This window comes from Oncorhynchus keta, chromosome 28, assembly GCF_023373465.1.
Source record: "Oncorhynchus keta strain PuntledgeMale-10-30-2019 chromosome 28, Oket_V2, whole genome shotgun sequence".
Taxonomy (NCBI): domain Eukaryota; kingdom Metazoa; phylum Chordata; class Actinopteri; order Salmoniformes; family Salmonidae; genus Oncorhynchus; species Oncorhynchus keta.
Genome location: NC_068448.1, coordinates 46,341,353 through 46,366,310, shown reverse-complemented (window position 1 = coordinate 46,366,310; position 24,958 = coordinate 46,341,353). Strand labels below are relative to the sequence as shown.

Below are 24,958 nucleotides of genomic sequence, written 5' to 3'. Positions count from 1 at the left end.
TCTTCGACACAAATGGCATTCAGGGTCGAGAAGAAAACGTGTCGAAGTTAGTCTAAATGTAGTGATCAAATACACAGGGTTGTATTCTTTTGGCACCAAACAAAATAAAACGTACTGAAACAGGGAGGGACTATGTAAACATTTCCAATAACAAACACTTTTTTTGTTTCCGTTGTAAAAAGTTTTGCTACGATGTGCCCTATTGAATACGGACCTCGTTTTCATATGCCATACCAGCCTAATGGTTAACAGTAACTGTCCTAGGCTGCGGTCAAACTTAAAGTAGACAGCCCTCTGCCCTAAACCCTCAGTCCTTGAATGACGTTTTACATCGTCACATCCGAGTGTACCTTAAATGTCACTTGAACAAGCGAGAGAGAGTGCTGATCGGAGAGGCAACATCCTTGGTGGAAATCTTGAAGTTGAGCTTAAAAACAATCAACCTAAAGCTATTAATGTACCTAGCATGCTAGCACTCCTGTCAGGTAGCTAATTACCTATAGCTGGCAAGCTAGTTTTATAGTTTGGTAATTTATTCCAAAACAATTCAGAATCCCCAAATTTATGTTTATAAAGCTCAGGGTGAGACCCAGACCCAGACCCAGACACAGGGAGCAGATGGTTAGAGTCCAAGATGTTTATTAACAATCCATAAGGGGTAGGCAAGGGAATGGTTGTGGACAGGCAAAAGGTCAAAACCAGTTCAGAGTTCCAGAGGTACAGAATGGCATGCAGGCTGGAGTTCAGGGCAGACAGAATGGTCAGGCAGGCGGGAATGGAGTCCAGAAAACAGGCAAAGGTCAAAACCGGGAGGACTAGTAGGAGAGAAAGGAAAAGCATGAGTATGGGAAAAACACGCTGGTTGACTTAAACATACAAGACGAACTGACACAGAGAGAGAGGAAACACAGGGATAATAAGGGACACCTGGAGAGGGTCGAGACAATCACAAGGCCAGGTGAAACAGATCAGGGCGTGACAGTACCCCCCCCCCCAAGGGCGCCACCTGGCGTCCTACCTGGACACATACCTGGTTGACCGGGGTGTCGGTGGTGGAAGTCGGCGATGAGGCCTGGATCCAGGATGTCTCTAGGGGGAACTCAACACCTCTCCTCTGGGCCATAGCCCTCCCAGTCAACCAGGTATTGGAAACCCCTGCCCCGTGGTCGAACACTCAGGTGGCGTTTTACCGTGTATGCCGGATGGCCGTCAATGACACAGGAAGGGGTGGGTGGGTCTGGGAAAAAAAGACAAAGAATAGTGAGACACGGGCTTAATCTTAGACACATGAAAGGTAGGGTGAATATGGAGGGTACGGGGTAACAAGAGACGGACAGCGGTGGAACTAAGGATTCTAGAGATGGGAAACGGACCTTGAAACGGGGGGACAGTCTGCAAGACTACCCGAAGGGGCAGGTCCCATGTAGACAGTCATACCCTCTGCGCTAGCGGGGAGCTGGAGTTTGGCGGCGGTCCGCTTGTTGACAATACCTGGAGTTGGTCTCGAGAAGTGCTACGCGAGCTCTTCTCCAGGTACATCGACAGTGGCAGATGAACATCTGGGCCAAGGGTACGTTGACTTCTGGTTCTTGTTCTGGGAAGAGAGGAGGCTGATTCCCCTTCTGAGTGCTACATGGGGTGAGTCCCATGGCAGACGAGGGAAGGGTGTTCCAGGAATACTCCACCCAGACCAGTTGACTGCTCCAGGTAGTGGGATTGGTTGGCTGGCCGAAGCCCCAATAAGAGTGCAGAACGCCTTCCAAAACTCAGATGAGAATTGAGGACCCCGGTCGGAAACCATATCCACCGGGAGTCCATGAATCCAGAAGACGTGCTGCACCATGAGCTGGGCCGTTTCCTTGGCAGAGGGATGTTTGAGAAGAGGGATGAAATGAGCAGCCTTAGAGAGCTGATCCACTACTGTCAGAATGATGGTGTTGCCATCAGACAGGGGAAGCTCAGTGTCAAAGTCCAGAGAGATATGGGCCCAGGGACGATGAAGGACCGGTAGTGGCGGAAAAAGGCCAGAAGATGCTTGCCATGGAGTCTTATTCTGGGCACACATCGTGCATGCGGCGACGAAGGCAGAGACATCAGGAACCATTGTGGGCCACCAGAAACGTTGTCGGAGGAATGCTATGGTACAGCGAGAACCTGGATGACAAGTTAGCTTGGAGGAATGAGCCCATTCCAGAACCCGGGACCGGACTGAGTTAGTGACAAACAGCCAGTTAGCCGGGCCCCCTTCAGGTTCAGGCTGGGAGCATTGTGCCTTGTGAACCAGGGTCTCAATACCCCAACCCACTGTGGCTGCAAGGCATAAGTTAGGGAGAATGGTTTTGGAGACCGAGGGTGTGGCAAAGGAACTGTATAGGCAGGAGAGAGTGTCAGGCTTCACATTTTTTGTCCATGGGCAGTAGGAAATGGTGAAGTTGAGTCTAATAAACAAGAGAGCCCACCAGGCCTGCGGTAGAAGTTTGAAAAAGGAAACGTTGCAACTGCACCCTGGACGTAGGTTGAGGCCAATCCACCACTGCTTTCACCTTTCCAGGATCCATCTGGACATTACCCTCAGCAATGACATATCCCAGAAAGGCGATTGTAGAGCGGTGGAACTCATACTTTTCAGCTTTCATGAACAATTGGTTCTCCAGGAGGCACAGAAGGACCTGCCTGACATGAAGAACATGTTCTTGGGCAGACTGGGAAAAAAACAGGATGTCGTCAAGGTAGAAAAACACAAACGGTTTAGCATGTCCCAGAGAACAGCGTTTACAAAAACGTGGAAGAGAGTGGGGGCATTGGTGAGTCCAAACGGCATGGCCTGGTACTCATAATGTCCGCTGGCTGTGTTGAAGGCTGTCTTCCACTCATCCCCTTAGCGTATCCGAATCAGGTGGTAGGTAATCCGAAGGTCCAGCTTGGAAAATATGGTGGCCCCTGGAGAGGTGTGGTAGGGGGTAACAATTTTTAACAGTAATGTAATTCAGTCCCTGGGAGTCAATGCACGGACGCAGGGTCTTGTCCTTCTTCTTCACAAAGAAAAACCCTGCGCCGGCAGGTGATGCAGACAGACGGATGGCCCCAGTAGCCAGTGACTCTTCTATGTACTCCTCCATAGCCTTTGGTCTCCGGCACGGATAGAGAATTTAGCCGACCCCGAGATGGTGTGGTGCCTGGGAGAAGATCAATGGCACAATCATAAGGACTGTGCGGAGGAAGGGAAGTAGCATGTACCTTACTGAAAACTTCAAGGAGGTCATGGTACTCAGTGTGGATGGCAGAAACATCCGAAGCCTTGCTAACATCCTGAGGAAGATGTCTCGGGAAGGCTGTGCTGCTTGAAGACAGTGGGAATGGCAAAATAGGCACCAACCCAGGATGGAGCTCATGGTCCAGTCAATAACAGGGTTGTGTTTTTGGAGCCAGGAAAATCACAAGACAACAGGAACACAGGGAGATTCAATGAGGAGGAACTGTATGGTCTCACTGTGGAAACCTGAAACCCTTAAACGGGCACAGTACTATGGGTGACTCCACCTATTGAGCGGCCGTCCAGTGCCCGAGCATCCATGGGAACCGAGAGAGGTAGAATGGGAATACCAAACTCAGTAGCAATAGTAGCATCCATAAAACTTAGAAAAATCAGTCACAGAGTCAATGAGCACTTGGAGAGACTTAGATTGGTCTCCCCACAGCAAAAGCACACAAAAAAGGTGTGCAGTGATGGGAATTAGGGAACTCCCAGTCTGGCTCACCAGAGTACACCAGAGACAAGGGTTTCCTAACAGGGCAGGTAGCTATATAATATCCTGCCCTCCAGGACACCTACACCACCCGATGTTACAGGAAGGCCATAAAGATCATCAAGGACATCAACCACCCGAACCACTGCCTGTTCACCCCGCTATCATCCAGAAGGTACAGGTGCATCAAAGCTGGGACGGAGAGACTGAAAAACAGCTTCTATCTCAAGGCCATCAGACTGTTAAACAGCCACCACTAACATTGAGTGGCTGCTGCCAACACACTGTCATTGACACTGACCCAACTCCAGCCACTTTAATAATAGGAATTGATGGGAAATTATGTAAATATATCACTAGCCACTTTAAACAATGCTATCTTATATAATGTTACTTACCCTACATTATTCATCTCATATGCATACGTATATACTGTACTCTACATCATCGACTGCATCCTTATGTAATACATGTATCACTAGCCACTTTAACTATGCCACTTTGTTTACTTTGTCTACATACTCATCTCATATGTATATACTGTACTCGATACCATCTACTGTATGCTGCTCTGTACCATCACTCATTCATATATCCTTATGTACATATTCTTTATCCCCTTACACTGTGTATAAGACGGTAGTTTTGGAATTGTTAGTTAGATTACTTGTTGGTTATCACTGCATTGTCGGAACTAGAAGCACAAGCATTTCGCTACACTCGCATTAACATCTGCTAACCATGTGTATGTGACAAATCAAATTAGATTTGATTTGATTTGACTTATCTCAATCTCTTCATTCAAAGATTCAATCATAGACACTCTTATTGACAGTTGTGGCTGCTTTGTGTGATGTATTGTTGCCTTCTTGCTCTTTGTGCTGTTGTCTGTGCCCAATAATATTTGTACTGTACCCTGTTTTGTGCTGCTACCATGTTGTGCTGCTGCCATGTTGTTGTCATTTTGTGTTGCTACAGTACCATGCTGTGTTGTCATGTGTTGCTGCCTTGCTATGTTGTCGTCTTTGGTTTCCCTTTATGTAGTGTTGTTTCTCTTGTCGTGTACTATATTTGTCTTTTTTATCCCTGCCCCCATCTCCGCAGGAGGCCTATTGCCTTTTAGTAGGCCGTCATTGTAAATAAGAATTTATTCTTAACTGACTTGCCTAGTTAAGTAAATAAATAAATAAACACTTCGCAGCTACCAGAGTTTGACACGTGACTACAGTTTGCATTGAATTGTGGGTCATATCAACCCCACACGTGAGAGTTCTTCTCTCGCTCCCTTGAGCTAAATCGAGGGCTGAGGGCGCAGCGTTTGTGAATTGGACCTCCAATAAAACTGCATCCGATTTTGACGGGGATTCCCCTGAGGGAAAGTGGCTAGCACGAGGGCTGAGGGGGTAAAAATAACATGTTTGGACTGCAGCCCTAGTTTGAAGAGTTGTTGACTCCAGTCACACATTTGATGACTTGAGACTCGACTTGATAGAAATAAAATAACTTCAGACTTGACTTGGACTTGAAGGCTCAACACTCGGGCCTCGACTTGGACTTAAGAGTGATGACTTTATCTAGACAGGTTTTGTAATGTTTGGTCACTCATTTTGTGGCACAGAGTCTACGTGGATTACGCAGCCAGAGACAGAAGCCAGAGACAATTACTAACATAGGCCTACTGGTATTTTGGCATGTAACAATTTCTTGAAAGTGATCATTTTCTTATGAAGCTTGCATTTGGAATTTGTTTAAAATGAATTATTATAGTGGCGAAGAAGCACCATAGGCACAGCTCTTCACTTGCGCTCTCCAAACCCCCGCAAGTGGAGAGTGCTTTTTTTCTCTTGTTGAAATTTTGTTCTTGCTTTCACACGTTTAAATGCATATGCCCTGTGTGGTAAATCTGAATTCCATCTAATACCACAAGAGGCGATCTTTGATGTATATCTTGATGGGGAAAACTCCCCCCAAAATGTGTAGATGCATGTCAGAAAAGCCATTACCCAACACAATACTAAACAATACATGAATTGCACTATAACGATGACAAACGGTGCCCACAAACTGTTAGGGCCAACATAAAGCTGTCCCAACAGTAGAGCTTTCTTTTCAGCATCATGGAGATAATCCTTACCACTGCTACACCTGGCTATCAGCAGAGCCTTGTCTGGCAGCAAAACAGTTAATTCAGCCTCATGTACTGCCTTTTGAAAAAACATAGCTGATATGGTTGACTTGCTTAAACAAATGTGGTTTCTACTGACACCTGAGATGTACAAACTGTGACATAAGGGAACAATGAGCAGATAAGAGGCGATCCGTAATTTCGATTTAGACATTAATGAGCGAGCTAGGACTGACGTAGTCAATATAACTATTTGTTCAGCACTTTCGATATGTACAGCAACAGAATTCAAGACATGGGCTGTTCTTACAGCATTCTCTCTGTACACCAAGTGAGAACCGTAGGATAATTAAAGGGAGCATATAAGCAGACGATGAAAGCTCTTAGAATATTAAATAATTACATTTCTCTAAAACAGGCTATAGGCTACATGTGCACCACCAAGTCAGAACAGTAGGCTAAGTTATGAGGGACTCACCTTGTTGTTCTGTGCTCACTTGAATAGGAACGTGGTGCAGCAGTCCTTGTGGGCAAATTTTGTCATTTAACTTTGTCATAAAAGTCTGGCATTCTCTGGATGAATGGTGCTTTCAAGACAACTGGGAAATCAGAATCATGATGTCAGTGGTCTTCAGGTCGGAGCTCGAGAAAGATGCCAGAGTTTCCGACTTGGAATTCAGAGATGAATGACCTTTCGAAACTTATTTTCCCAGTCGGAGCTCGTTTTTGACTTGAACTCACTGAAATCGGATATTTCCCAGTCCCGAGTTTCCAGTTGTTTTGAACGCGGCATTAGTCATGCTGGATTGACAGCATGGCCAATGTATTCAACCTTTTCTGGCCCATGTTGCATGTGAATGTTTATCCTTTTAAGCTTGGAAAACAAACCCTTAAACCCAGACTTGGACCACACAGCCACTCCACTGAATAGCAGGCTAGTGATTGCTTTGCAACACTTGCAGTTAGCCACTGATTCCTTCCAAACCACTCATTGTTGAATTTGCAATTTCCAACTTGTTATGTAATGTTCCTGTCCAATGGTTGATGAGCACCGATACGTTTTATATACTTTCTCTTCATATGACAAGGATTGAAAAGGATTTGCCAGTAGATTGTCGATGAGATTCATAACGATGACTGCTTGTCTAGCTTGCTAGCTAAGATTTTGTAAGTATGATGTTGACATGATCAGCCTAATCAAAGCTACGGTAGATATAACGTGATTTGACGTCATTTTATCTATGGCCAATGACCTTGAGTCTTCTTGGATGGACACTTCTAAAGTAACTCTATGGCAGCACCCAAGGGGCTTACATTTGAGCTCTACCTATACATTTTGCAGTGACGTAGTGTCCCCATGAGTGACAGAACACTGAACCCATCACAGCGCAACTAGAGAACATTACCAATCCCTACACTCCGTATTTTCTGCTAGCTCCCCCACCAACACAGAAAGCACTGACCTAGGCTGAAACATCTGCATTTTAGAGCTGCTTTACTCAAGAAAGCAAAAAAGAGACCATGTTTGTATGAAGCTTTATTAACTAAATTGTTTTTTTAAACATTGTTTTCAAACTGATATGTGGCATGAATGAATGCTAAAATAACATGCAAAACAGGCAACAACAGCAACACCCCAAAATATATAGTGCATTCAGACAGTATCCAGACCCCTTGACTTTTTCCACATTTTGTTATGTTCCAACCTTCTCTAAAAACACACAATACCTCATAATGGCAAAGCAAAAGCAGTTTTTAGACATTTTTGCAAATGTATAAAATAACACTGAAATATGACATTTACATAAATATTCAGACCCTTTACTCAGTACTTTGTTGAAGCACCTTTGGCAGCGATTACAGCCTCAAGTCTTGGCACACCTGTATTTGGAGAGTTTATCCCATTCTTCTCTGCATATCCTCTCCAGCTGTTAGGTTAGATGGGGAGTGTCACCGCACAACTATTTTCAGGTCTCTCCAGAGATGTTCGATCGGGTTCAAGTCTGAGTTCTAGCTGGGCCACTTAAGGTCATTCAGAGACTTGTCTCAAAGCCACCCCTGTATTGTCTTGGCTGTGTGATTAGGGTCGTTGTCCTGTTGGAAGGTGAACCTTCGCCCCAGCCTGATGTCCTGAGCACTCTGGAGAGGGTTTTCATAAAGGAGCTCTCTGTACTTTGCTGCGTTCATCTTTCCCTCGATCCTGAGTAGCCTCCCAGTCCTGCCCGCTGAAAAACATTGCCACTGCATGATGTTGGCACCACCGTGCTACACTGTAGGGAGGGGGCCAGGTATCCTCCAGTTGTGCCACTTGGCGTTCGGCCAAAGAGTTCAATCTTGGTTTCACCAGAAAATCTTGTTTCTCATGGTCTGAGATTCCTTTAGGTTTTGCAAACTCCAAGAAGGCTGTCATGTGCCTTTCAATGAGGAGTGGCTTCCTTGTGGCCACTCTACCACAAAGGCCTGATTGGTGGAGTGCTGCAAAGATGGCTGTCCTTCTGGAAGATACTCCCATTTCCACAGAGGAACTCTGGAGCTCTGTCAGAGTGACCATCGGGTTCTTGGTCACCTCCCTGACCAAGGCACTTCTCTCTCGATTGCTCAGTTTGGCCAGGCATCCATCTGTAGGAAGAGTCTTGGTAGTTCCAAACTTTTTCCATTTAAGACTGATGGAGGCCACTTTGTTCTTGGGGACCTTCAGTGGAGCTCTATGAACAATTCCTTCAACCTCATGGCTTGGTTGGGAGCTTATATAGGCAGGTGTGTGCTTTTCCAAATCATGTCCAATCATTTTAATTGACCACATGTGGACTCCAATCAAGTTGTCGAAACATCTCAAGGATGAACAATGGAAACAGGATGCAACTGAGCTCAATTTTGAGTCTCATAGCAACGGGTCTGAATACTTACATAAATAAGGTATATCTGCCCCACCTGCCATGAATGACGGGTCGCCACCATACTACAATAATTGCTAGCGTTTCATCATTCCATCCCTCTACTGTTTATTTGCAACAAGTAGACATGTATGTTTCATGTTTGATAGGCCTATGATACATTTGAATTTAGCCAACCATTTCCTATACGCTGAGTGGTCGTGATGTTTGTTGTGCACATGAACGTTCACGAGACTCATGAGGTAGAAGTTGTGTTTATTTCATTCAATGTATGGTTTCTTTGTTCATATTTCCCGGGTTAAGTTGGAGGTCCATGTGTCTGTGTCCTAGGTCTGTCATTCTGGTTGTGCATAACAGGAGCGTGCAAGCCTCAGTCCGCATATAAATAGGCTACGTGGCCTGCCCTCCACGCTTTGGAGTCAGAACGTTGAATAAGATCAAATGATTGTTCCATGTATGCATGGTGTTGAAATCTCATTAATAATCATTAAGTCTGATTAAGACAAATGTACCAATCTAACAATGGATGTGGAAATGGCGTTTTACATTGTAAAACCAGATTATTAGTTGTAATTGCCAATTGGGTAATTGTATGGTCCTGGGGGCCAAGTGATTATTATGTAGGCCTACCTGTTTGAGCTCTTGTTAGACAGAATCGATTTGGTTTGTCAAGGAGAGGCTGTACAGTCTTGCCCTCTAACTTTGTCTGTTCAGATAGGACAGGTTAAGTCTGATACAGAGGCTATTTCTTTTGGGCTATTGCCTGTGTATACTATTTGGTCAATATACTTGCATATTTTGTATGATATAGCACTTTGGATCACCAAGACCTGTAAATAAATCTACACGCTGAGCACGTCAACCTGCATTGCATTCTGCTGATTTCCTGCCCTTATGACTGTTACAAGGTCCATATTTTACAATTACATAGACTAATCCAAATGTGTTGTAGACAAAATAATAAATAGCAAAGATTTTTTGTTGAAAAAGTCATTGCATGTTTATATATTTTAATAACTTGACTTGAGACTTGACTTAAACTCGTGACTCAACTTGACTTGCTTAGAATGTACGACTTGGACTTGATAAACTATATTTTCAGAGTAGCTTCCCCAACACTGTCTATATCACGGGTCTACTCTACTGCATCATGGTCTATTCCATGCAAAAGGGCACCAACATGTGAAGTTTATAGAAGCATATCAAATTTGGTGTCTAATGAAAGCTAAGAGTCTATATCTTTGGGAAATTAAGAAAAGATACATTTTTTTAAACACTTTCCATCTCCAAAATTAGGAATAAGCAAAGGCTTTGATTTCTGGTCACACAGATGGAAAAGGGTTCTTAAAAAACATCTTCTAGAAAAATACTTAAAACAGTATTAGAAATGCAAGTACATCAACACACAATAATGTTGAAGTACAGACCCCTGCCAACTAATATCAACATTTATATTTAATTTTTCAGAATTATTTCCCTTCTGTAAATATAAAAAATATTGTCTAGTGTCTTGTCATTCTGTTACCAAAACCCCATGTCATAAATATATTTTCTAATCTCTCTTCCTCATGAAGGGAAAGGATCAGTAAAGTTCATAGAAGTAACAAGTAAAGGTAGAACTATCAAACATGTAACAGAGTGACCGAGAAATCTGTAACAGAATGGATGCAATTGAATTGGCCACAAAGATAAATCATAGTAGACACAAACCACAGTTGCAGTAAAGCAATTTTTTGGAATTCAAGAAGTGGCTCAGTTGGTAGAACATGGTGCTTGCAATGACAGGGTTGTGGGTTTGAGTTCCATGGGAGACCAGGACAGAAAAAAGTAAAACAATTTATGCAACTGTAAGTTGCTGTGGATAAGAGTGTCGACAACCCCAGGATGACTACAATGTATTCATTTGAAAAATGATTTTTTTTGTTGGATAACAATATACAGCACCTATGATCCTCCCAGGCCCATGTTTGTCAGGGGGACCCTGGGGAGGAACTGGAGGGGGTCTGTGGCTGGGCCAGATAAAAATAAAATAAAACATTTCATTTAATTTTTTATTTATGAATATTACTAACAACAGGTTAAACACATTTTGGCCAAGGCATCTGTGTAATATGTTTACAGTGTGTAATACAATAAAATGTAATATTATTTATCTACAATTTATGTTCTTAAACCTAGGCAACATCAGCCTGGGAGGCTCACAGATGATATTGGTATTCACATTACTCCACTATTATTTACAGTTGAAGTCGGAAGTTTACAGACACTTAGGTTGGAGTCATTAAAACTCATTTTTCAACCACTCCGCAAATTTCTTGTTAGCAAACTATAGTTTTGGCAAGTCGATTAGAATCCCCCAAAAACTTTTCCACTGCATTTCTGCCCTGCCACAAAAGGACCAGCTGGAATCATGTCAGTGATTCTCTCGTTAACACAGGTGTGAGTGTTGACGAGGACAACGCTGGAGATCACTCTGTCATGCTGATTGAGTTCGAATAACAGACTGGAAGTTTCAAAAGGAGGGGTGGTGCTTGGAATCATTGTTTTTCCTCTGTCATCCATGGTTACCTGCAAGAAAACATGTGCCATCATCATTGCTCTGCACAAAAATGGCTTCACATGCAAGGACATTGCTGCCAGTAAGATTGCACCTAAATCAACCCAGGATCATCAATATAGGATCATCAAGGAGAGCAGTTCAATTGTTGTGAAGAAGGCTTGAGGGTGCCCAAGAATGTTCAGCAAGCGCCAGGACCGTCTCCTAAAGTTGATTCAGCTGCCGGATCGGGACACCACCAGTACAGAGCTTGCTCAGCAATGGCAGTAGGCAGGTGTGAGTGCAGATGCGATGAGGCAGTGAGGCAAAGACTTTTGGAGGATGGCCTGGTGTCAAGAAGGGCAGCAAAGAAGCCTCTTCTCTCCAGGAGAAACATCAGGGACAGACTGATATTCTGCAAAAGGTACAAGGATTGGACTGCTGAGGACTGGGGTAAAGTCATTTTCTCTGATGAATCCCCTTTCCGATTGTTTGGGGCAATGGGAAAAAAAGCTTGTCTGGAGAAGACAAGGTGAGCGCTACCATCAGTCCTGTGTCATGCCAACAGTAAAGCATCCTGAGACCATTCATGTATGGGGTTGCTTCTCAGCCAATGGAGTGGGCTCACTCACAATTTTGCCTAAGAACACAGCCATGAATAAAGAATGGTACCAACACATCCTCCGAGAGCAACTTCTCCCAACCATTCAGGAACAGTTTGGTGACGAACAATGCCTTTTCCAGCATGATGGAACAACTTGCCATAAGGCAAAAGTGATAACTAAGTAGCACAGGGAACAAAACATCAATATTTTGGGTCCATGGCCAGGAAACTCCCCAGACCTTAATCCCATTGAGAACTTGTGGTCAATCTTCAAAAGGCAAACAAACAAACAAAAACCCACAAATTCTGACAAACTCCAGGCATTGATTATGCAAGACTGGGCTGCCATCAGTCAGGATGTGGCCCAGAAGTTAATTTACTGCAATCTAGGGCCGATTGCAGAGGTCTTGAAAAAGAAGGGTTAACACTGCATATGTTGACTTTTTGAATCAACTTCATATAATTGTCAATAAAAGCCTTTGAAACTTATGAAATGCTCATAATAATACTTCAGTATTCCATAGTAACATCTGGTAAAAATATCTAAAGACAATGAGACAGCAGACTTTGTGAAAATTAATATTTGTGTCATTCTCAACTTTTGTCCAGGACTGTATATTACATAAATACACTGTAATTTAAGCATAAAAAAATGCTATGTTTTCTCACTGCCTCATGGAAGAACGTGTGGAGTTGCAGGATATTTGTGACTAGGGGGTAGTATTTTCATTTTTGGAAAAATAACATTCCCAAAGTAAACGGGATATTTTGTCAGGACACGATGCTAGAATATGCATATAATTGACAGCTTAGGATAGAAAACACTCTAAAGTTTCCAAAACTGTAAAAATATTGTCTGTGAGTATAACAGAACTGATATTGCAGGCGAAAGCCTGAGAAAAATCCAATCCAGAAGTGCCTCTTGTTTTGAAAGCTCTGCGTTCCAATGCGTCCCTATTGAGCAGTGAATGGGCTATCAACCAGATTTTTCTACGTATTCCCCAAGGTATCTACAGCATTGTGACGTAGTTTTACGCATTTATGTTGAAGAATACTCGTAAGCGGCTACATTGTGTAAGTGGTCACCTGATGGCTCTCAGAGTGATTCTCACGTAAAATATAGAGGTAGCCATTTTTCCAATCGGTCCTACTGAAAAACCAATTGTCCCGGTGGATATATTATCGAATAGATATTTGAAAAACACCTTGAGGATTGATTATAAACAACGTTTGCCATGTTTCTGTTGATATTATGTAGCTAATTTTCGGTGTTTTCGTGACCGCAATTTTCGGTCGATTTCTCATCCAAACGTGAAGAACAAACAGAGCTATTTCGCCTAAAAAAATAATATTTTTGGAAAAAAGGAACATTGGTTGTGTAACTGGGAGTCTCGTGAGTGAAAACATCCGAAGCTCATCAAAGGTAAATTATTTAATTTGATTGCTTTTCTGATTTTCGTGACCAAGTTACCTGCTGCTAGCTGGACATAATGCTATGCTATCGATAAACTTACACAAATGCTTGTCTTGCTTTGGCTGTAAAGCATATTTTGATAATCTGAGATGACAGGGTGATTAACAAAAGGCTAAGCTGTGTCTCATTATATTTCACTTGTGATTTTCATGAATAGGAATATTTTGTAGTAATATTTATGTCCGTTGCGTTATGCTAATTAGTGTCAGTCGATGATTACGCTCCCGGACCCGGGATGGGGTGTCACTAGAGGTTAATAAGCACACACTTTTATCCAAATTCGACTTAGATTCATGTTAAAGCTGCAACATCAGCAAATCTCTCTGCCCCATGACAATGGGCTCATTTGAGCGGTAAGGCTGAAGCAATCGACTACAGATGAAAGTCGAGGAGTGAAATCGGGGGAGGTGCATCTGCGACAGGCAAAGGTCGGACAATGATGTGCTTTGCCAACAACAAGGCTCAATGCAAAATACCAGCGTTGCCATTGTTTATGTTTTTTCTTTATAATGTCGAAAAATAAACTCTCCAACCACCATATCACACACTCACAAACTAAAATCATGTGTGTACAATCAATTAGTGAGATCCTCATTCATACATTCATTTACATACACTGAGTGTACAAAACATTAAGAACACCTGCTCTTTCCATGACAGACTGACCGGGTGAATCCAGTTGAAAGCAAAAATCCCCTATTGAGGTCACTTGTTAAATCCACTTCAAATCAGTGTAGACGAAGGGGCGGGGACAGGTTAAAAACGACTTTTAATCCTTGATACAATTGAGACATGGATTGTGTATGTGTGCCATTCAGAGGGTGAATGGGGCAAGACAAAATATTTAAGTGCTTTTGAATGGGTTATGGTAGTAGGTGCCAGGCGCACCGGTTTGTGTGTTTGTGTCAAGAACTGCAATGCTGCTCTTTTTTTCCTTCTCAACAGTTTGTATCAAGAATGGTCCACCAACCAAACCGTGGGAAGCTTTGGAGTCAGCTTGGGCCAGCGTCCCTCTGGAATGCTTTCGACACCTTGTAGAGTCCATATCCCAACAAATTGAGGCTGTTCTGAGGGCAAAAGGGGGGGTGGTCTTAATATTTTGTACACTCGGTGTACAGTATATCCACTGTATACATGAATTTCTGCAAAGTTGGTTCCTGTTTCAGATCTGTCTTTGGTCACGTTCGGGTCAATCAAAAACATACTAATGATTGGATGACAATATAGTCTCTCACAATGCAGGTGAGGGCTGCAGGAGGAAGTTGGTGAAGAGCAACTGCAGGAACTTGCAGTCGACTACAGTCAAAACTTTGTGACTGTAGTAAAGTTCATCTATTATTTATTATTATTATTATTATTATTATATATTATCTAGTCGACATGTAGAAGCAAATCAGACAATTAATAATGCTATTAAGATGACACCGACAGATAAGGCAGCTCTGCTTCTAGCTCCTAAGCATCTTTGCAGTATTTCTTTTTTTTGTGTGTTATTTCTTACATTATTAGCCCAGAAATGTTTTTGTGTTATTACATACAGCCGGAAAGAACTTTTGGATATCAGAGTGGCGTTAACTCATCAGCGTTACGACCAGGAATACGACTTTCCCTAATTGGATCCTTTGTTCGTACCCCCAGGGCAATTTAATTTATTCCAGTGGCTGCTCCAAAACACAGCAGGCGGAGAAAACCTCTAGTCCGACTCATGATTAACTACTCATGGTGTGATTGTGATAACATACAGAAACTCAAGTCCTTTTGTTCATCCGACCTAAAATACCTCACAACCAAATGCCGACCGTATTACCTTCCATGAGAATTCTCTTTGGTTATAGTCACATCCGTGTGTATTCCCCCTCAAGCTGATACCACGGCGACCCTCAAATAACTAGACTCGACTACATATCCTTAGGACGCATTTATTGTAGCTTGGGATTTTAACAAAGCCATTTTTCTTCTGCAAATCTGATCATGACCCCATTTTGCTCCTCCCTTCCTATAGTAAGAAACTCAAACAGGAAGTACCCGTGCTAAGGTCTATTCAACGCTAGTCTGACCAATCGGAATCCATGCTTCAAGATTGTTTTGATCACCCGGACTGAGATATGTTCCAGGTCGTCTCTGAGAATACCATTGACGAATACACAGATAAAGGCAAAGGGGGATACCTAGTCAACTGTACAACTGAATGCCTTCAACTGAAATGTGTCTTTCACATTTAACCCAACCCCTCTGAATCAGATACGGTGACTGAGTTCATCAGGAAGTGTATAGGAGATGTTGTAGCCACTGTGAGTCTACAGACAATTTCGGAATACAAAGGGAAAACCAGCCACGTCGCGGACACCGACGTCTTGCTTCTGGGCAAGCTAAACACCTTCTTCGCCCGCTTTGAGGATAACACAGTGCCACCGACGCGGCCTGCTACCAAGGACTGTGGGCTCTCCTTCTCTGTGTCTGACGCAAGTAAGATATTTAAGTGTGTTAACCCTCGCAGGGCTGCCTGCCCAGACGGCATCCCTAGTCACGTCCTCAGAGCATGCACAGCCCAGCTGGCTGGAAGGTTTACGGGCATATTCAATCACGCCCTATCCCAGTCTACTGTCCCCACTTTCTTTAATATCTCCACCATCGTTCCTGTACCCAAGAAAGCAAAGGTAACTGAACTAAATGACTATCGCCCCGTATCACTCACTGCTGTCATCATGCGTGCTTTGAGTGGCTTATTAAGGATCATATCACTTTAACCTTACCAGACAACCTAGACCCACTTCAACTTGCTTAACATCCCAATAGACCCACAGACACAGACAATCACCATCGCACTGCACACTGCCCTATCCCATTTGGACAAAAGGAATACGTACAGTTGAAGTCAGAAGTTTACATACACCTTAGCCAAAAACATTTAAACTCAGTTTTTCACAATTCCTGACATTTAATCCTAGTAAAGATCCCCTGTCTTGGGTCAGTTAGGATCAACACTTTATTTTAAGAATGTGAAATGTCAGAATAGTAGTGGAGAGAATGATTTATTTCAGCTTTTATTTCTTTCATCACATTCCCAGTGGGTAAGAAGTTTACATACACTCAATTAGTATTTGGTAGCATTGCCTTTAAATTGGTTAACTTGGGTCAAACGTTTCGGGTAGCCCTCCAAAAGCTTCCCACAATAAGTTGGGTGAATTTTGGCTCATTCCTACTGACAGAGCTGGTGTAACTGAGTCAGGTGTATAAGCCTCCTTGGTCGCATACGCTTTTTCAGTTCTGCCTACAAATTTTCTACAGGATTGAGATCAGGGCTTTGTGATGGCCACTCCAATACCTTGACTTTGTTGTCCTTAAGACATTTTGCCACAACTTTGGAAGCATGCTTGGTGTCATTGTCCACTTGGAAGACCCATTTGCGACCAAGCTTTAACTTGACTGATGTCTTGAGATGTTTCTTCAATATATCCTCATAATTTCCCTCCCTCATGATGCCATCTATTTTGTGAAGTGCACCAGTCCCTCCTGCAGCAAAGCACCCACACAACATGATGCTGCCACCCTCGTGGTTCACGGTTGGGATGGTGTTCTGCGGGCTTGCAAGCCCCCCCTTAATGGTCATAATGGTCATTATGGCCAACAGTTCTGTTTTTGTTTCATCAGACCAGAGGACAATTCTCCAAAAAGTACGATCTTTGTCCCCATGTGCAGTTGCAAACCGTAGTCTGTCTTTTTTATGGTGGTTTTGGAGCAGTGGCTTCTTCCTTGCTGAGCGGCCTTTCAGGTTATGTCGATATAGGACTCGTTTTACTGTGGATATAGATACTTTTGTACCTGTTTCCTCCAGCATCTTCACAAGGTCGTTTGCTGTTGTTCTGGGATTGATTTGCACTTTTCACACCAAAGTACTTTCATCTCTAGGAGACAGAACTTGTCTCCTTCCTGAGTGGTGTGACGGCTACGTGGTCCCATGGTGTTTATGCTTGCGTACTATTGTTTGTACAGATGAACATGGTACCTTCAGGCATTTGGAAATTGCTCCCGAGGATGAACCAGACTTGTGGAGGTCTACAACTTTTTTTCTGTGGTCTTGGCTGATTTCTTTTGATTTTCCCATGATGTCAAGCAAAGAGACACTGAGTTTGAAGGTGGACCTTGAAATATATCTACAGGTACTCCTTCAATTGATTCAAATGATGTCAATGAATCATTCAGAAGCTTCTAAAGCCATGCCATAATTTTCTGGAATTTCCCAAGCTGTTTAAAGTCAACTTAGTGTATGTAAACTTCTGACCCACTGGAATTGTGATAAGTGAAATAATCTGTCTATAAACAATTATTGGAAAAATGAATTGTGTCATGCACAAAGTAGATGTCCTAACCAACTAGCCAAAACTATAGTTTGTTTGCAATATATTTGCGGAGTGGTTGAAATACAAGTTTTAATGACTCCAACCTAATTGTATGTTGACTTCCGACTTCAAATGTATGTTACAATGCTGTTCATTGACTATAGCTCAGCATTCAACACCATAGTACCCTCCAAGCTCATCATTAAGCTCGGGGCCTGGGTCTGAACCCCTCTCTGTGCATCTGGGGTTCAGACGGGCTGCTCCCAGGGGGTAAAGGTAGGAAACAATACGTCCACTTCGCTGATCCTCAACACAGGGTCCCCACAAGGGTGCGTGCTCAGCCCCCTCCTGTAATCCCACCCATGACTGCGTGGCCACGCATACCTCCAACTCAATCACCAAGTTTGCAGACAACACAACAGAAGTAGGCTTGATTACCAACAATGACGAGACAGCCTACAGGGAGGAGGTGAGGGCCCTGGGAGAGTGGTGCCAGGAAAATAAAATCTCACTCAACATCAACAAAACAAATGAGCTGATCGTGGACTTCAGAAAACAACAGAAGGTGCACGCCCCTATAGTCATCGGCGGGACCGCAGTGGAGAAGGTGGAACGCTCCAAGTTCCTCGGCATACACATCACTGACGAACTGAAATGGTCCACGCACACCGACAGTTCCTCTTCAACCACAGGAGGCTGAAGAAATTTGGCTTGGCCCCTAAAACCCTCAAAAACTTTTATAGACGCACAATTGAGAGCATCCTGTAGGGCTGTATTACTGCCTGGTACGGCAACTGCATTGCCTGCAAATGCAGGGCTCTGCAGTGGGTGGTGCGGTCTGCCCAACACATCACCATGGGCAAACTACCTGCTCTCCAGGACACCTACAGCACGTGATGTCACAGGAACGACAAAAAGATCATCAAGGACATCAAACCACCTGAGCCACGGCTTGTTCACCCCACTATAATCCAGAAGGGAAGGTCAGTACAGGTGTATCAAAGCTGGGACTGAGAGACTGAAAAACAGCTTCTATCTCAAGGTCATTAGACTGTTAAATAGCCATCACTAGCCGGCTTCCACCCGGTTACATAACCCGGCACCTTAGAGGCTGCTGCACTATATAAATAGACATGGAATCACTGGGCAGTTTAATAATGGAACACTAGTCACTTTAATAATGTTTAAATAATGTTTACATACTGCTTTACTCATCTCATATGTATATACTGTATTCTATTCTTCTGTATTTTAGTCAATGCCACTACGACATTGCTCAATCTAATATTTATATATTTCTTAATTCCATTCTTTTACTTTTAGATGTGTGTGTGTTGTTGTGAATTGTTAGATTCTACTGCACTGTTGGAGCTAGGAACACAAGCATTTTGCTACACGCGCAATGACATCTGCTAAATATGTATATGTGACCAATAACATTTTATTTGATTCTATCCCCATAATGCAACACACTGAAATGCGGTGTCACCGACTTGACAAAGTGATCAGCTCGAATGTGCCGAAAATGTATACAGGGAAATTTCTGTCATTGTGTTTCTTGGGCGGGCCAAACAGTGTGATTTTCAGGATGGAAAATGCATTCAGTGTAACGATGTGCGCTGAGATTCGGGAAGCATGTTCAGGGAGTGAGTGTTTTAATAAATCAATGGACCATAATACAAAACAAGAAACTCGAACAGCACACAGACATGAAACAGAAACAATGACGCTTGGGGAAGGAACCAAAGGGAGTGACATATATGATGGTGAAGGTAATCAGGGAAGTGATTGAGTCCATGTGAGTCCGACGACACGCAGGTGAGCGTAACAATGGCAGCAGGTGTGCGCCATAATGAGCAGCCTGGTGACCTAGAGGCCAGAGAGGCAGCACACGTGACATTCGTCGTAACCTTAAATGACTAAAACCAGATATAAACCATGTAGAAAAGATAAATCACCAAAATAAAAGCTAGACAGCCAAGAGAATTGAAAATTCCAAAAACAATGAATTTAGCAGTAATGATTTTGTTATTATATTTGAGCAAAATAACTTAGCATTGCCATGTCACAATGCATACAATTGCGGGAAATTTGCTTTAAAACTTCAGTATGGTCTCTCAGCTCCATGTCCGAATATGTATAATCGCATAGAATTAACTTTAAAATGGGAACATTTCCTCTCAGCTCTATGGCAGAATGTGTAGAATTGCAGGAAATGTACTTTAAAACTCACCTAAAAATTTACTTGGAATCAAAATGTTCTCTCCAATGCTAGCAGCTTTGAAAATGTTCCTTCCCAGAGCCTGAGACTTGGTTTGTCTGGCCATGCACTCCCGAAATCATAGTAAAGCTCTGTGTGTGCTATTTGTATCTCACTGGAGTTGTGTTCTGGATATGAGGGGGGTCCCTGATGAATTTGCTATCACAAAAGAGGTGATAGCAAAAAGTTTGAGAACCCCTGCACTAATTGTCCATACCTGATCTTAATGAGGACTTGTTTCCTTTGAAATGTTTGCTGCGTTCTAAGTAAAGTTGGGAGTTATTTTACTGCTTAACCTGGCGGCATCATGTTTCTATAACTAAATAGATTACAAATGTAAAAAATGCAGAGATCTTTTTCAAACTGTCACCAGCTGTGTTTAGTATGTTAGGTATGGAGAATGTGATTGGCAGAGGTGATCAGAAGAAATGGTATCTGTCACGCTCGAGGGCACCAGACTACCCATCTTTACGCACACCTGCGCTTCATCACCGGTCACCATCACACGCAGCTGCACAACATTGGATTCACCTGAACTCAGTCATGATTTTGGTTGCCTCCCCTTTATCTGTCTGTTTCCTCTGTTTGTTCCCTGTGTCTGCATTGATGTCATTACTTTGTCCCCTGTCCAGATGCTGTTCCTGTCTGTAATTTATTAAATGTTTTCCCTGTACATGCTTCCTGTCTCCAGCATCGATCCTTACAGTATCTGGATAGTACACACATTTTGATTGGTTTGCTGTTTAGTACTTGGCAGCCTGTCCAGCTAGCAAACATAAAAGTAAGTATTTTGAAAAAAAAAATAATCAAGAATTGACATTGCCAACAAACAAAAATGTGTTCAGAAGAAGTACATTACACGATATGTAAAAACTAGCTCCTCCCTTGTTAGGGACCGATAATCTCAGAAACTAAAGCAGATAAAATGCTTCAATCCACCGCCTAAACTAAATCAAGCAATCCCATTCCCATTCATACTGCAGCTACTACAAGAGTGCTGCTGGGTGACTAGAGGCAAACATCCATTCTGAAGGATGGAAAGAGTATAGAGGCCTATTAGTGCTGGCCGGTAACCTTAAATTTAAATGGATTTTTACGTTTTTTATTTAAGCAAGTCAGTTGAGAATAAATTCTTATCTACAATGACGGCCTACCGGGGAACAGCGGGTTAACTGCCTTGTTCGGGTGCAAAACGACAGATTTTTACCTTGTCAGGTAAAAATAACCATAATATAATGATGTGCCAGAGAGCTGGGAGAGCACAGGCTTTCCAAATGGCTGTACATTTATACTGAAATGTATCACCACTAGTACCTGAATGAGGAGAGAAGCAGTGTGTTATTGATTACCATATTTAAATGACGGATGGCATGGTGGGGGAAAATATATACATTCTAACACTTATACACTCTCTGAGGTGATATGGATTTGACACTCAATACCGGTGGAGGCCTAACACTTCACTTCAATGGGGACTTGACAACCAGCACATACGGATTGAACTTTACACATCTAACATCTAGTGACATTTCTGTCATGAATACCAGAGAGTATAATGACCTGAGTTTTATCTCGAGAAAAAGTGGCAACATAAAAAGGTCAGGGGTGAAAGTCTCTCTCTCTTTCTCACTATCCTTCTATCTCGCTTTTATTTGTCTCCAATTAGCAGTTACTTCCAGCTATGGCATAATGATTGTATGGGGTATAGTTTCCATCTAACTCACACATCCTTTGATCCCAATAGGTCTTCAAATGCTGCTGAAAATACAGACTCAGATTCAAATTCACTGTGTATACAGTTGGAAGTATACAACCACATCAACACATCACTTCAGTGCAATTTAAAAAATATTTGTTATGTATTTAACATTTATTTAACTAGGCAAGTCAGTTAAGAACAAAGTCTTGTTTACAATGACGGCCTACCAAAAGGCAAAAGGCCTCCTGCGGAGACGGGGGCTGGGATTAAAAATACAAAAATATAGAAATATAGGACAAAACACACATCACGACAAGAGAGGCAACACAACACTAAACAAAGAGAGATCTAAGACAATAACATAGCGAGGCAGCAACACATGACAACATAGCATGCTAGTAACACAACATGACAACAACACGGTAGCAACACAACATGGCAGCAGCGCAACATGGTAGCAGCACAAAACAGGGTACAAACATTGTTGGGCACAGACAACAGCACAAAGGGCAAGAAGATAGAGACAACAATACATCACGCAAAGCAGCCACTGTCAGTAAGTGTCCATGAATGGTCTTTGAATGAAGGGATTGAGATAAAACTGTCCAGTTTGAGTGTTTGTTGCAGCTCGTTCCAGTAACTAGCTACAGCGAACTGAAAAGAGGAGTGACTCACGGATATGTGATCTTTGGGGACCTTCAACAGAATGTGACTGGCAGAATGGGTGTTGTATGTGGAGAATGAGAGCTGCAGTAGGTATCTCAGATAGGGGAGAGTGAGGCCTAAGAGGGATTTATAAAGAAGCATCAACCAGTGGGTCTTGCGACGGGTATACAGAGATGACCAGTTTACAGAGGAGTATAGAGTGCAGTGATGTGTCCTATATGGACCATTGGTTGCAAATCTGATGGCCAAATGATAAAGAATATAAAGCCGCTCGAGAGCACCCTTACCTGCCAATCTATAAATTATGTCTCCATACTCTAGCATGGGTAGGATGGTCATCTGAATCAGGGCTAGTTTGGCAGCCGAGGGGAAAGAGGAGCAATTACGATAGAGGAAACCAAGTCTAGATTTAACGTTAGCCTGCAACTTTGATATGTGCTGAAAGAAGGACAGTGTACCGTTTAGCCATACTCACAAGTACTTGTATGAGGTGACTACCTCAAGCTCTAAACCCTCAGAGGTAGTAATTACACCTGTGGGGAGAGGGGAATTCTTCTTACCAAACCACATTAACTTTGTTAAGGAGGTGTTCAGAACAAGGTTAAGGGTAGAGAAAGCCTGTTGGACACTAAGAAAGCCTTGTTGTAGAGCATTTAACACAAAATCCGGGGAGGGGCCAGCTGAGTGTAAGACTATCATCTGCATATAAATAGATGAGAGAGCTTCCTACTGCCTGAGCTATGTAGGTTGATGTCAATTGAGAAGAGCGTGGGGTCGAGCCTTGGGGTACTCCCTTGGTGACCGGCAGTGGCTGAGACAGCAGATTTTCTGACTGTATACACTGTACTCTTTCAGAGAGGTAGTTAGCAAACCAGGCCAAAGACCCCTCAGAGACACCAATACTCCTTAGCCGGCCCACGAGAATGGAATGGTCTGCCGTATAACAAGCTTTGGCCAAGTCAATAAAAATAGCAGCACAACATTGCTTAGAATCAAGGGCAATGGTGACATCATTGAGGACCTTTAAGGTTGCAGTGACACATCCATAACCTGAGCGGAAACCAGATTGCATACCAGAGAGAATACTATAGACCGAATTACAGTCAGTTGATTATTGACAAGTTTTTCCAACACTTTTGATAAATAGGGCAAAATAGAAATAGGCCTATAACAGAAATAGGCCTATAACAGTTAGGATCAGCTTGATCTCCCCCTTTAAATAAAGGACAAACCGTGGCTGGCTTCCAAGCAATGGGAACCTCCCCAGAAAGGAGAGACTGGTTGAAAAGGTTGGAGACAGGCTTGACAATGATAGGGGCAGCAACCTTAAAGAAGAAAGGGTCTAAAACGTCTGACCCAGATGTTTTTTGGGGTCAAGGTTCAGGAGCTCCTTTAGCGCCACGGACTCAGTGACCGCCTGCAGGGAGAAACTTTGTAGCGGAACAGGGTAAAAAGAGGGAGAAGCATCGGGGATAGTCCCATTATAAGGGGTGGGAGATGAGGAAATGTTGGAAGGGCAAGGAGGCATGGCTGAGTCAAATTGGAATCCTGACTTAATGAAGTGTTGATTAAAGAGCTCAGCCATGTGTTTCTTGTCAGTAACAACCAAATCCAACATTCAGGGACATGGGCAGCTGTGAGGAGGAGTGTTTATCATCCAGGTCTTTAACCTTTTTCCAGAACTTCTTGGGGTTAGACCCACAGAGAGAGAACTGCTCCTTAAAGTAATTCACTTTAGCCTGAACCTGCTTTTAATTCTCATTTTCTTTAACATATCAAAAAAGAAGCATCTTCGACTGAGGTGATCAAGCTGATTCTATACCATTTTACAGAGGCCAGTCCATGAAGGACTGGGGGCTTGCTCATTAATGTTTTTTAGCAAGCGTCTATGACAAATCAGGACAGGTCGTTTCACTGAGCAGCCGTTACGAACACAGGCTGTAAAACAGTGATCACTAAGGTCATTACAGAAAACACCAGACTGACACCTATCAGGATTATTTGTGAGGATAACGTAGAGGAGAGTAGCTTTTTCTGGGTGTTTGGAGTCATAATTTGTGGGATTGGTAATAATCTGAGAAAGATTTAGGGAGTCCCATTGCTTTAGGTTTTGGGCAGGTGGTTTAAGCATGTCCCAGTGTAGGTCACCTAGCAGGACAAATTCAGACTTGGGAGGGACTTGGGAGTGCAAGGGACCAGGAGAGAGCTTAGGGCAGGTAGGGTTCAGGCCGGTGCTGATGGAGGACGATAGCACCCAGCAACATTCAACAAAGAGCTATTTGAAAGTGTAATGCTTAAAACCAGTAAATCAAATTGTTTGGGGACACACTGGGTGGAGACAACCGAACACTGAAGATGATCTTTCTTAAAGACAATGGCTCAGACAGTTATTCATCTCCTAAAATGTGTATCTTGTAACTGTCCTGGACTGTTAAAGCAGATGAGCACAACGGCAAAACAGACTTCAATTTTCCAAATTAGAAAACACACTCACACATCTGAGTTTGCTTGTTGTGGGTGGGAATAATTTGATGATATATTCGACTGCTCTAGCCAGAAAATCCCAAAAGCTCTGACAAAGGCCAACAGGACGATACGTATGCTTAAATAAATG

The 24,958-nt window shown here is 43.0% G+C and overlaps 1 long non-coding RNA gene across 1 annotated transcript; it reads right to left on the bottom strand.

The window, feature by feature from the left end:
* Positions 1-662: 662 nt before the first annotated feature.
* Positions 663-20,393, bottom strand: LOC127912819 (uncharacterized). Its single transcript, XR_008083498.1, has 3 exons — positions 19,953-20,393; positions 1,031-1,237; positions 663-815 (listed from the first exon to the last, which is right to left on the bottom strand). It is a non-coding gene; the product is annotated as an uncharacterized LOC127912819 (long non-coding RNA).
* Between the last annotated feature and the right edge of the window lie 4,565 nt (positions 20,394-24,958).